The following is a 12,389-nucleotide window of genomic DNA, read 5'->3' as shown; positions in this document are numbered from 1 at the left end:
ACAAGAACAATGGACACTGGCTTAGGCAGGAACAAAAGAATCTGTTAGACCCTCGAGGAAGTCACCTCCTTCCTTTGGGCAGTCATTTTGCCAGGCTCTCTTCCACCTGTATCAACAGACACCACCATCACCAAGCGACTGAAATGCTGATCCAAGGGGAGAGCCTGACTGAAAAGTAACCAGCCAGCCTGTGGTGAGAAGCATCTAAGTTTTAAGGACATTGAAAGTGTTAAGATCAGCTTAAATGTGTTTTGCTTTTATTTCATTTCACCAAATCTGACTTGTTAGGCTTTGATTTATAATCACTTTTCTACCTGAAGCAGTGCATTTGGTTTGAAGTGTCAGAGGTTTCCCTTTGGATAACAAGCCTGGTACATATCAATTTCTTTGTTAAATTGGCGAACGTATATAAGCTTGCAGCATCCAGTGGGCATAACTGGACACTGCAAGATGGAGGTTCCAAGGTTGTTTCTGGGACCAGAGATATTGGCTAGTGTCATTCACTTGCAAGTTGCTGGGAGGAGATTACCTGCCAGAGGCGGTGCATAAACAACCCAGGAGTGGGGGTTCTCACAGCAGAGCAGGGTAAGGCTGGCTCAAGGATTGGAGTGACCAAGCAGATCACTGGTCCAGACAACACCAGAGGGGAACATCACAGGTACATTTTGCACATCCCAGGATGCCCTGCGCTCCTTTTCCACATTCCCACAACACCTAGTGATGGATGGTGTCGCCAGGCACTGTGGGATTCATACCCACAGTCCATTGCTCTCGCTGTCGACAATGGTGCCCCGAATGTGGACATGATCTGTCGACAGAGGGAGAAAATGTAGACACGCTTTGGCAACTTTGCTTTTGTTGATTATTCATTGTTGACATTAGTTTCATTGACAAAACTTGCCAGTGTAGACAAGCCTTTAGAAGGTGTTTACAAAAAAAAAACCTACAAAAGGAAAAGGTGAGGTTATGTGTAGTGTTTCTTTAAACTATAGCAAGCTGTCAGGTGGTAAGCGATGGGGGAAGATTCCAGGCAGAAATCCACTGAAAGAGAGGAGTTTCCAGGATAACTTCCTTAATCTGATGAAGTTCCTCATTCAGTGTCAGAAAGCAACTCTTCCTATTTTTCTTTACCATTGGCACAAGACTGAAGGCTAGATAGTGATGCTTCATCAGGGCATCTGCAGCATAATTCCTTGTTACCTGAGCTATAGGGTCCTGTAAAATGTAACCTGCTGTCAAAATCACTCCATTACAAAGTTGTGCGGAGGAGGGCTGCTCATGTATAATAATTCTTACATAGTGGGTTGTTGTTTCTTTGTTAGCCAGTGGCGAGGCTAATCAGAAAACACCCCTCAGTAAAGGCATCTTGGGTTGGGTTTAGGTCACTTAAGTTATGTCTACACTGCAATTAAATGCCCATGACTGGCCCATGTGAGCTGACTCAGGCTTATAGGGCTCAGGCTATGGGATTGTAAAATTGCAGTGTAGATGTTTGGGCTTAGAGTGGAGCCTGAGCTCTGGCCCCTCACAAGGTGGAAGGGTCCCAGAGCCCAGGCTCCAGTCTGAGCTGAAATATCTACCCAGTATTTCAAAGCCCTGCAGCCCAAGCCTCATGAGCCCAAGTCAATTGACACGGGCCAGCTGCAGGGGTTTAATTGCAGCATAGATGTGCCGCTTTTCTAATGACTCTAGGGATTTAAAACTCTCAAATTCCATCTCACTGAATATACTGAATAAAAGCAAAAGACACTAAGAAAGACACCTTGTAAAGATTGCAGGAGCCTGTTAAAGGCACTGCAATTCTTTCCACTGACTTCAGTGGGCTTTGGGTCAGACTGTAAGTCAAACCTTATTTAGTGATGCTGAAAGCTCAGATCAGTCTGGTTTCATCTTCAAAGTCTGTTCCCAACTTCAGTCACAGTCTGTCAGCTCCTAATTATAAATCAAAGAAACCCAAAGATAAATAGTTGTCATTTGGTAAATCATGAGGAATGAATGTACATGTGGAGAACTGGAGCTACCTCATCAAAATCTAAAGGAAAACATGATCATCTTCAAATGAGAGACGCTGTCCTTTGTCCTCATTTTGTGCTTTCTATCTACAATGAAAAATTTGAACTCTGGTTTGATTTCATTACTTATCAAAGTTCTTGTTAGTTAGCCAATTTTTAATCAAAATACAGACATTGTTCTCCCTGCGTCCCTGAGAATATTGTTGTTTATATATGGTTTCTCCAAAAATAAATAAATAAATATAAATAAATTCTGTAATGGGGATAAATAAGCATTCAAGTTCATGGATCTTCACTGAAGTGACTGAACCGATGTCATGACCCTACGAACATATTCACACGCGTAACCTTATTGATGTGAGAAATGCCATTGGTTTCAAAGGAACTACGCACAATAAAAGTTACTTGTGTGTAAGTGTATACAAGATTAGGCCCCAATATATGGCAAGAGAGCTATTGTGTCTGGCTGATCCCTTCCAAAGAAACACCTGCTAGAATTTACAGATCAAAGTTGAGTGAAATTCAAAGAGGTTTGGAACATGGTGGGGGATGAATATTTTATTTTTAATTTCAGCTGAAATTAGCAAATTTTGTCTGACTTCCATCCAGATCTATAAAACCCTTCCTCTGTGCCTAAAACTTAGCATAGTTCCCCCAAAACTGATCTGAGTTTTGGGTTTATAATACTCTAAAGTAGGACAGTTTTGCCTGGTTTGGGGGCTATTCTGAATCTTTTATGATGATTTGGTAAGTAAAGGTTACTAGATTAAGAAAAATAGAATCAAGCAGCATTGCTTGTGATTCAGTTTGTTTCATCCAGTATTTTTACCCAAACTGTAAACCTATACGTCAAGAGATCCAAAAATGGATTAGTGATTTTGGGTGTCTCAGTTTTTGAGTGTTCAAGCTGAGATCTTCAGAGAGTTGGTGTTCAACATTATCTGACAATCAGGCCACCTTTAAGGTTGAGCACCCGAAGTTGGGAACTCAAAACTCACTAGTGGCTTTTGAAAATTTTGACCTTATGTAAAAGTACCCCATTCTGGGAACATCACCTTTGAAGTTATAAGCTGGTGAAGAGAATTCCTACCTGTACCTCTTGTGTGAGCAAGGACTACTGCCACTCAGATAGGGCTGGGGGATTGTCTACAATGGAGGGCAGGCAATATTTCTAGCAATGGGACAGCTTTTAACTTAACCAGGTGCTCCGTAGGAACCCTGATCCTCAGAGCTTGCTGAGGAGATGAGCTATATCTTCATATCCCTTGCCATGCCCCCAGCTTTTGGGGCTGCACTGGGTGCTCATAAGGCACTTCAGCAGAGAGAAAGTTATAGTCGCCTACAGTAGAAGCCAATGTAGACCATGTGCTGAATCTAATTCTATGTGTAAAATGGATAAGTCATTCCCCTCTTAAACAGAACTTCATTTATTACATAAAGGAAATATGATGCTAGCAGAATACATGGGAAGTTTTAACATATCTCTGTGAAGTAAACAGTGAAGCAACTTTAGGACTGTCATCAATGTACTGAAGTGTACACAAACTGAGTTAGCATTTTTCCTCCTTATCCAGTTTCCTCATACTGGAAGCATGTTTCTTTCGTGATTGCTGCTATTTAGAAAAGTTACCCTAAAACGCAGGCGAGGTCACAACACTCTAAACAGGAAGCTTCCCCACTGCTGCTGATCTCATTGAATCTTAGCCAGAATAACCCTCTCTTCACAACAAACAGAGGAGCAACCTCTGGCAGTGTAATCAGCAGGCTGCTACAGCTGCATTATAGCAGGATCAGATTGCATTTTTCCCATTGTATCTCCCCCGCTCCCAAGTCCTATCTTCAACAAGAATTGATAGCAGAGAAGCAAGCTCAACCGGCTTCAGGAATTCGCCAGTTCTCTTTCAAGAACTGCTTACAGGAATTTGGTTGGTGAGTACTTTGTAAAAGTCTTTGTTTTGCAAAAGACTTTCTTTGGGGAAAGACGGCAAGAAATTCTGCCCAAAGGATGTCAAAAGTTGGTTGGTTTTTCCTTAGCATGTGTTAGGTACTGTAGTCAGATGTCCAGATGCAAAGTCTAGTACTCAGGGATTGCAAAAATGTAGATTTTTGTTTTCTAAAGAGACTAAAGAGAAAGAGTTCTTACAATAGGAACTATCTGCTGGTAGTGAACTTGTCAGCATATGGGCATTTTGGCAAGCTTGGAAGTGGCTGCTTAGAACCAAACCATCAGTGAAACATTTTATGCTAATTTGATCAGTAACCCAGAGTTTGTCATGAAACGTCTCATGCTTTTCAAACAGTGCTTGCACTCAGTTGAATACAGTGGAAGCTCCAGGGGAGAGGCAGATTTATTCAGGCAGAGTTTGTGGTCCGTCTGCTAGACTATTTTCAAATCCTAGGAGCCCATGCCTTTAGAGGCAATTACAGTTCTAAGAATCAGCAGAATGCTCTGTCTGCTGTAGCAGAATTACACAAATCTCATGTAACTATAAATCAATTTCACTCATTATTAAAATCAAAAGAATATTTTCTCTGTCTTGTCCATAGATTATTTAAACAATGAACAAGGTAATGACTGTTGTCATACTGAATGAAAAAATAGAACAAGCAACAAAAAATGATTAGTGCAATATTCTACTTCGGATCAGCGTGAACTTGAGCTTCTTTTATGATAACTCTGTAATGAAAGCACAATGATATTTAACTGGATTTAAAAACAAGTGACAAAATCTAAATAACTACATGCTAGATTTGGTATAGGGAATATAAGAGAAGAAGGATACATAGCACTAATGTTCAGTGAGGGGAAAATGGACAAAGGAGAAAATGACGGGGGTTGGGGAACAGAGATATGAAAAATGTCAGTGTGACTCAGTTCTCTAAAATAGTCATAAAAGTACTTCAGGCAAAATGTAAAATAAACCGTCCTTCCTGAAAGTCTTATGGACAGATGTGAAGGCAGGAAGTTCAGCTGTCGGATAGATAGGAACAATAAGGGTATGCTTTCTGAATTGCCAAGAACTAGCACCTGATAATGTTATGGAACAAAGCCTGGAGGTCACAACAAAACCGAATATTATGTCTTAGAGTCATTAAACTAATGAAACAAATGTAAAGATTTCAAACAAGTAATTTTAACATGTTAAGGGGGGGATCATTGTTTATCCCTAATGGAACCACTTGACAGTTCTATGTAATATTTCATCTTAAAGTAGACATAATAAGCTTTCAAATGGTGTGGGGGGGGGGTCGGGGGGACGGAGGGCAAGGGTATATTAAGTTGACCAAATTGGTGATGCCTGTCCCCTGCCTAGAATGAAATGTGAAAAGCAAACCTGGAGGAAAATGAATTATTTTTTTTAAATCCTTTAGATTTGGTAATCTAAAGCAATCAGTATCTTTCAGAAACTTTGTATTGAAATTCTGTAAACCTTATCAATGTATGTAGATGGCCTGATCCTAAATTGGTTAGTGTAAACTTCCATATCTACTTTTAAGTCAATGGAGCTAAGTCCACTTGAAAAAGCTGAAGATTTGACCTGAACAGTCTTGTCTAACGTCTATACTACCCGCCGGATCGGTGGGTAGCGATCGATCTATCAGGGATCGATTTATCGCGTGTAGTGTAGACGCGATTAATCGATCTCTGGTCGCTCTCCCGTCAACTGCTGAACTCCAGCTCAGGGAGAGGCAGAAGCAAAGTCAATGGGGAGCCATAGCCATTGATCCAGCGCCGCGAGGATGCGTAGTAAGTGATTCTAAGTCGATCTAAGATATGTCGACTTCAGCTACACTATTCTCATAGCTGAAGTTGCATATCTTAGATCGATTCCCCCCCACCCACCCCAGTGTAGACCAGGCCTTAGTGTGTAGGCAGAAGACTTTCCATAAAATTGGCCTCAGATCCTTCTGCTAAAATCCCTCCCAAGCTCCTATGTTTCCGAAATATTGCTAGGCACAATCTTGAAAATCTAGCAGCTATTTATGTTAATCTTTTATGTTTACTAGTGCAGATTCCAGGGGGAGGGGAAGTTGGGGACACATCCTCAGCATTGCTCCATTGAAAATTCATGCAAAAATCTAGGAAAAAAAACAACAAAAACAGAAGCACCTCCCATAACCCCCAAAGACATTTAGTTCTTTCATTTAAAGATGCTACGTTCTTAAGCAGTAGTGGGTAGTCTGGCATGGACAATAGGGAGATGATAATTGTCCTATCTATGCACACACTCTTTAACATCAGCTTGTTGGGCAGAACCTGATAGCAGGATCTGCTCAAATGGAACCTCCACAAATATAGTTGAACTAAGAATGATCTCCATTCTATGGGTCCTTGAACCATTCTACAGTGGGCATATTATTTTCTGTTAAATTTTATAGAATGTCTCAAAACAGGAAAAAATATCATTTTCTGTTGATTCCTTCTGGCCCACAAGGCCCTGTTGTCAGCTGCAATCAAGGATTAGCCAGCTGAAGACTTGGCCTTGTGGCATAACACTGAGTCTTGAGCCTAGTGGCGGTCTTAGTACTTGCCCAGTGCTGTTTAGGTGCAGCATGAAAGAAGAGACTCTTTACAGTTGCTTTCCTCCTTAACACATGCAGGGTACCTACATGCCACAGGCCTGGAGTTGGTTCAGGGCCTGTAAGATATTGGGGGACATTTTATAATTGGCACACAGTTTACAGTCCAGTAATTGTTGCTTCATATCAAACCAGGAAGACCAGTCAATCTTCTGAGGTGAATATGAAATGGAAAAATTGGACATTTTTCCCAGCAGACATTCTTCCTTCATACTTTAGATTCAGAAATAAATTCTGCTGTGTGCTTTTTTTTTATTGTTGTTGGTATTATCATGTCAAAAGCAAAACTTCTGACTGCTTCCTGAAACATCTATATCATGGTTTGTTTAGACTTGCCTTGTTTCAATCACTTTTTATTTTTTAGAGGGAGAAGAAACAGATGCGTGAGAAACAGCATTTCAACATTCAAATATTAATTGAGTGCAAACAGAAACAACTGTCTCGTCCTAGCTTTTCCAAATCAAGCTACATTCAGTAAATATTTGTCTTGTAGGGATGCTGTCAGATTAAAAAATGATAGGCCTGGTTTTCTTCTTCCTTAAAGCAGTGTCAGTGAGAAAAACATGGTGCTAGCATTTGTTAAAAATCAATGCGTGGATCAAAATGCGTGGATCAAAATACCTTTTCTACCACAAGGCAAAACCCTGCTTTGGTTAGTTCAATGATGAGAACGGGGACGTAGTCCAGTTTGGGATCCTACTGATTAGTATAAATGGGGGGAAATTATATATATATATTTTAAGCACAGTGAATTATCCAAAGGGACTAGTGGACTAAATTAAGTCAGAATTGCTATCTAGTTAGCTATTTTTTCCTTAATTTTAAACTGTACTAAATACAACCTAAACCTATGCACAAAATTTCATAACCTATGTCTTACTGTTCCTGAATTTACCATATCTTTTGCATTTTTCCCCTCTTCCATTTCCTGTGCTATCACTTTGAATAAGTCACTTTCGTGGTCACTGAAATGTCACTTGATGCTTTTTTCTAATGGTGTCAGTTGCTAATATATGAACCCACCTTTTATTTTTCTTTCCATTTAGTCAGACAGAAGAAAATGTTTGCTGCTAAACTATAGTTACTATAGACATTAGTGCAGAACAGGCTACAAAGCAAAATAAGTATATTCAAAAGGTCTAACACTGCAGGTCGTGAAAAATGTATTCCTGAAAAGTGGTCAGAAAACACAGAAAAGTGTGGGTGGTTTTTTTTCAGCAAAATCCCTACAAATGTGGCGAAAGTTTTCTGCTATTTCTAGCCATTACCATGATATAAAGGGAGAGATCCCAAGTTAAGTCTCCTTTGTGCCCCTCCGGCTATAGGACTTACAGCTCCTCTATAGAGATAGTTGGGGATTCCCATCATAAAGGAATTCACAGTTAGGAGTCCTGTCATAAGGAAGTTCCCATTTGGCTTGCAGCTGCCTCTCTACCACTCACTTTCCCCCACCTTGAGGTAGGGAGGGTCATGGACCAGGTATAGCTATTATTCACAAGTATATGTTATGAAGGTTATCATTAATCAGTGTTGAAAAGGCCTGTATACCACCTAGACCATCAGATAACCTTATGCCACAGAAAACCCCATTTTAGGAATGGTCTAGAAAGTTTTAAAGTTTATTGGGACTACAGTTTGTAACCCTCCAACTGTAAAGTCAAATACAACTGTTACCATTAGTTCCATTGTACAGAGCTCAGAGGGAGCTCTAGAAGTAACCTATCCTATCTTCTGTCATGGCTTTAAAGTCAGTCATCTTGGGACTTACTAGAGGGCATGATCCCACTGGAGAATTGGAGTCTCCTTTTTCCAGTAGTAAAATGCTCCTGTTTCTAACTATGGGCCAATAAGATCTTGAGTTTAAATTCCTGATATTCTGATGTAAAGAAAAGCTGTCACTGATGCATGATTGAATCATTCCTGTCCTGAAGTCAATGGGACCACATGTGGACTAAGATGCTACTCTGGTGGAGTGAGGATACCTGAATCTGTCCAAGTATGATCAGGAGTTGGGGGAAGTAAATGGAGAGAGCACTAACACACACTTTTCATATTCAGCCCATCCCCTCCTGTCTCCTGCATGCAATTGGCAAAAATTGTACATGCTCCAGCTGCTTCTGATCCCCAGAGCAGAAGGTCACACATAATACATTTTGAATTGTGCTTTATTGTATATACTGCCTTAAAAATAATAATTCCACTTGAATCTTAAATCTTAAGGCCTCCATTGAACATTAAGCTAGCTTTGTAAAACTTTTGGTTTTGTAGAGAGACATTTTTTTTTGTTAAGCAGCAGTTAAATTTGATATTGGATTTTGTTTTTCTTTTAATCTGATATGAGAAATTCCTAAACTGCAAAAAGAGCCTTAGACGGTAAGCGTTAGAACCTTCATCCATTCCCCCCAAGGTGACACAATATACTAGGAATGTTTGACTCTAGGGGAATTTAGTAAGAAGATAAAGGGCATTCTGTATTGACTTTTCTTGAGAATGAGGCAGATGTGCAATTATACAGGCTGAATTTCCTCTTGGGAAACTACCCAAACATTGGCAATCTCATAAGGGCTACTTTCAATAAAATACTCTTTTCAAAGGGGCAAGGGGGGATGGGAACAGGACTGCAACTGTCTCATTGAGATTTTTTGTCCCTTGTGCAAATGCAGTAATTTCTTCTTAAACTCCCCCAACTGAATATCTTGTTGTTACTAATTACTGTTGCTAATTACTTGGTCAAATGTTTCCCTTTCTGGCTTAATACACAGTATGTTTGTTCTCAGCCTGGGATGAAACCTTTTTGGGGGTTTTGAAGGATTGATCAAAAACTGGTTAAGCAATTTTTGAGAACAAAAAGATATATATTTCCTATCCCTGGATTAGGCAACCAGAATTCTAGATTTAAACCTGAGGGATTGGAATCCATAAGTCCCAGTATATAGGGAGGGTTCAGGTGCAAACTTGGGACTGATCCAAGGTCCACCTGAGTTTTGGATTAGGCCTACATCATCTTGAGAAGCAGTATGGAGGCTCCATAAGCATGGAAAGTGGGGCATTAAATAAAATATAGGGGCTCTTCAGGGATTGAAAGTACTCAGAAATCTTTCTCATTCCAAATTCTCCTCAAAACATAAAAGTGAGGCATGGTACAAAATGTCTCTGAATATCTATTTCTGATGAACTCATGAAAGACTGGGGAATTCTAAAATCCAGTTAATTCGGATATTGATTTTACTTCTTTACCCAGCCCAAATGATGTCAAGTCAGGCATTATCTTTATTCCCTGACAAATATTTATTCTCCACTCACTCTCGAAATAATTGCTGACTTAGAATGTGTCTCTCTCTATATATATAATAATCCTGGTTATGGATTTAAAAAATGTACTAATGTAAACCACAAACTGCAATTCAGATTTAACTCAGATATCGAATGTAATAGTATATTTCTAGCAGTTCAGGATGCCTTGTACAGAGCTCTTTATTGAAACAATGTGGTCTAGGCCTTTGACCAAATAGTGGATTATAAATGTGATATACTAAAACTGATTCTCTAGCCTCAGATAAAAAAGACTTTCTCCACAAACCTACACACGCAAAGAAAGACATTGGTAAGAAAAGTGCATCATAAGATGCATCCACATCTTAAAGACAACGGATGCTACCCTTACTCATTCTGAGTCATCACAGTCACTGTGGGTAAGGGTGGCAGAATTTGACCCCAAATCAGACCTTTTAGAGCTAGGTACTAAAAGGAATCAGTTGGTTATATTTCTTATTTAACTGGTTTTGTGGGTTTGTGTCACTATCTTGATGCTATATTATTTGCATACAAACTCATTTTATTTTATTTTATTTGGACATGTATCATTCTTATGCATCTCATAGAATTACATGGGGAATTAGATCCATACGGAGAAGCTTAAGCAAATTCGGGACAGTCCTCCTGAACTCCTCCTCAGAGTCGATTTGGTTTTTATTTGTTTGTTTTTCATGCACTGTGTGAATGTCACTTAAGATGGAAATGGATCCTTTGCCCTTCTTGGCTGATTAGAAACTGGAGACTGTTTAAACCCTTTGGTGACAGGACAGCACGAATACTTCCCAAAAGAAGCACATGCTACTGGCAACTCTTAAATATGTTCTAGATCTCAAAAGACCAGGGTGCCTGGCAGCAAGCATTTCAGCTAATGGTCTCACTTAATATTTTGAGAAAGCAGTGGCCAGGCAACACTTAATAAACAGTTTTGGTTTTTTTAATCATCAAGCAGGCCAGTCTGTGACATGGAAACAGCATTAATCACAGTGTCAGTGGCCTTTGGTCAGTGATTTCCTGAGGCTGCTGAGCAGACCAGATATCAACTGCTGATATCAGCAACATGAATCATGAGTTGTTGCTTTCTTGATTACAATACCTGGAAGGAGTGGAAGGAATATCTTGAAATGTCTCCGCTTTTTTATTTCAGAGAGAGAGAGCACAAAGGGGAATTGCTAGGCAACCGATCAGTGTCTCCAACAGCCCATAGCTGCAGAGTTCCACAGGCCTTTATCCTGGCACCTCTTGTGTTCAATGTTTACTTTTATTAATATAGTGCCAAAAATGTGCTGGATGCCTGACAGACTAATTAAGCACTTAAATTGCCTAGAAGTGCTTACAGTCTAATTTTAGACATGATACAGTGAGTTAAAGCAGCAAACAGTGAGAATAATGGAATGGAGAACAAAGGTTACAATCATAAGATCACACGGTTATTTAGGTCTGTTAACTGAATGTCTTAACAGTCCCACAAAATATACATAATATTATAAAATATGGGTGTGTACATGTATCTATCTACATACAGATATGATATACACTCTGAAAACCACCTGCTTTCTATAAACCAAGTTTTTATCTGGAAGGATTGAATTGAGGTGAAGATGGGAGTGTGGTGCTAGTTATAAACAATTAGAGCCGCTATTCAGTGTGTTCAGTAGGGAACGTATAACCAGGAGGTAAGGGTCTGTGTAAACAGGAGATAAAGACAGTCTTGAATTCACCTGAAGCACAGTGTGTTGTGTCTCTATAATCTCTATAGGGAGGGTGTGAGACTGGAGAAGTTGGTAAAACAGGATGGATAGAGACGGACACAGGCAAGAGGAAGGACTTTGTAACAGACAAAGGATAAAGGGGCAAAACACCTAGCTTGTTTTAAGACTGGGCTTGATGAGTTTATGGGCTATGTGGGCCATCCACAATTGCTATTAGCTAGTATCTTGAACAGCCGGAGATGGGACACTATAGAGGGAGGACACTGAGTTACTACAGAGAATTCTTTCCCAGGTGTCTAGATGGTGAGTCTTGCCCACATACTTAGGGTCTAACTGATTGCCATGTTTGGGTCAGGAAGGAATTCTCCCCCAGGCCAGATTGGCAGAGACCCTGGGAGGTTTTTCACCTTCCTATGCACCATGAGGCACAGATTACTTGAATTAGAGTAAAGGGTGGATTCTCTGTAACTTGAAGTCTTTAAATCAAGATTAGAGGATATCAGTAACTCAGCCAGAGGTTATGGGCCTACTACAGGAATGGATGGGTGAGGTTCTGCGGCCTGCAATGTGAACAAGGTCAGACAAATATGATCGTAACAGTCCCTTCTGGCCTTAAAGTCTGAGTCTATAAAGGCAAGCCAGAAAGATTAATGCAGATGACAGGGTGAGGTAAGACATGCAAGTAAATTCAGCTGGTGGCATTGAAATGAATTAATTGAAAATATTTGGCATCAGAAAGTCAGTCAGTAGTTGTTGATGAAATCCACAGAAC

At 40.0% G+C, this 12,389-nt stretch overlaps 1 protein-coding gene across 6 annotated transcripts in view; it reads left to right on the top strand.

Moving 5' to 3' along the window:
• The window catches only part of TFPI (tissue factor pathway inhibitor), a 59,581-nt gene that overhangs the window by 4,323 nt on the left and 42,869 nt on the right, over window positions 1–12,389 (top strand). Inside the window, exon 1 of one of the 6 annotated variants that reach the window (XM_045033124.1) lies at window positions 3,692–3,941. The exons of 2 other annotated variants lie outside the window; for them this stretch is intronic. The gene's annotated coding sequence lies outside the window, so the exon portion shown is untranslated. Of the gene's footprint in view, window positions 1–3,691; window positions 3,942–12,389 lie in introns of those variants that run through there. 3 more of the 6 variants (XM_045033123.1, XM_045033120.1, XM_045033125.1) reach the window with 3 other exon arrangements.

This window comes from Mauremys mutica, chromosome 10, assembly GCF_020497125.1.
Source record: "Mauremys mutica isolate MM-2020 ecotype Southern chromosome 10, ASM2049712v1, whole genome shotgun sequence".
Lineage (NCBI taxonomy): Eukaryota > Metazoa > Chordata > Testudines > Geoemydidae > Mauremys > Mauremys mutica.
The sequence above is the reverse complement of the archived record's forward strand: the minus strand, read 5'-3'. Positions and strand labels throughout refer to the sequence as shown.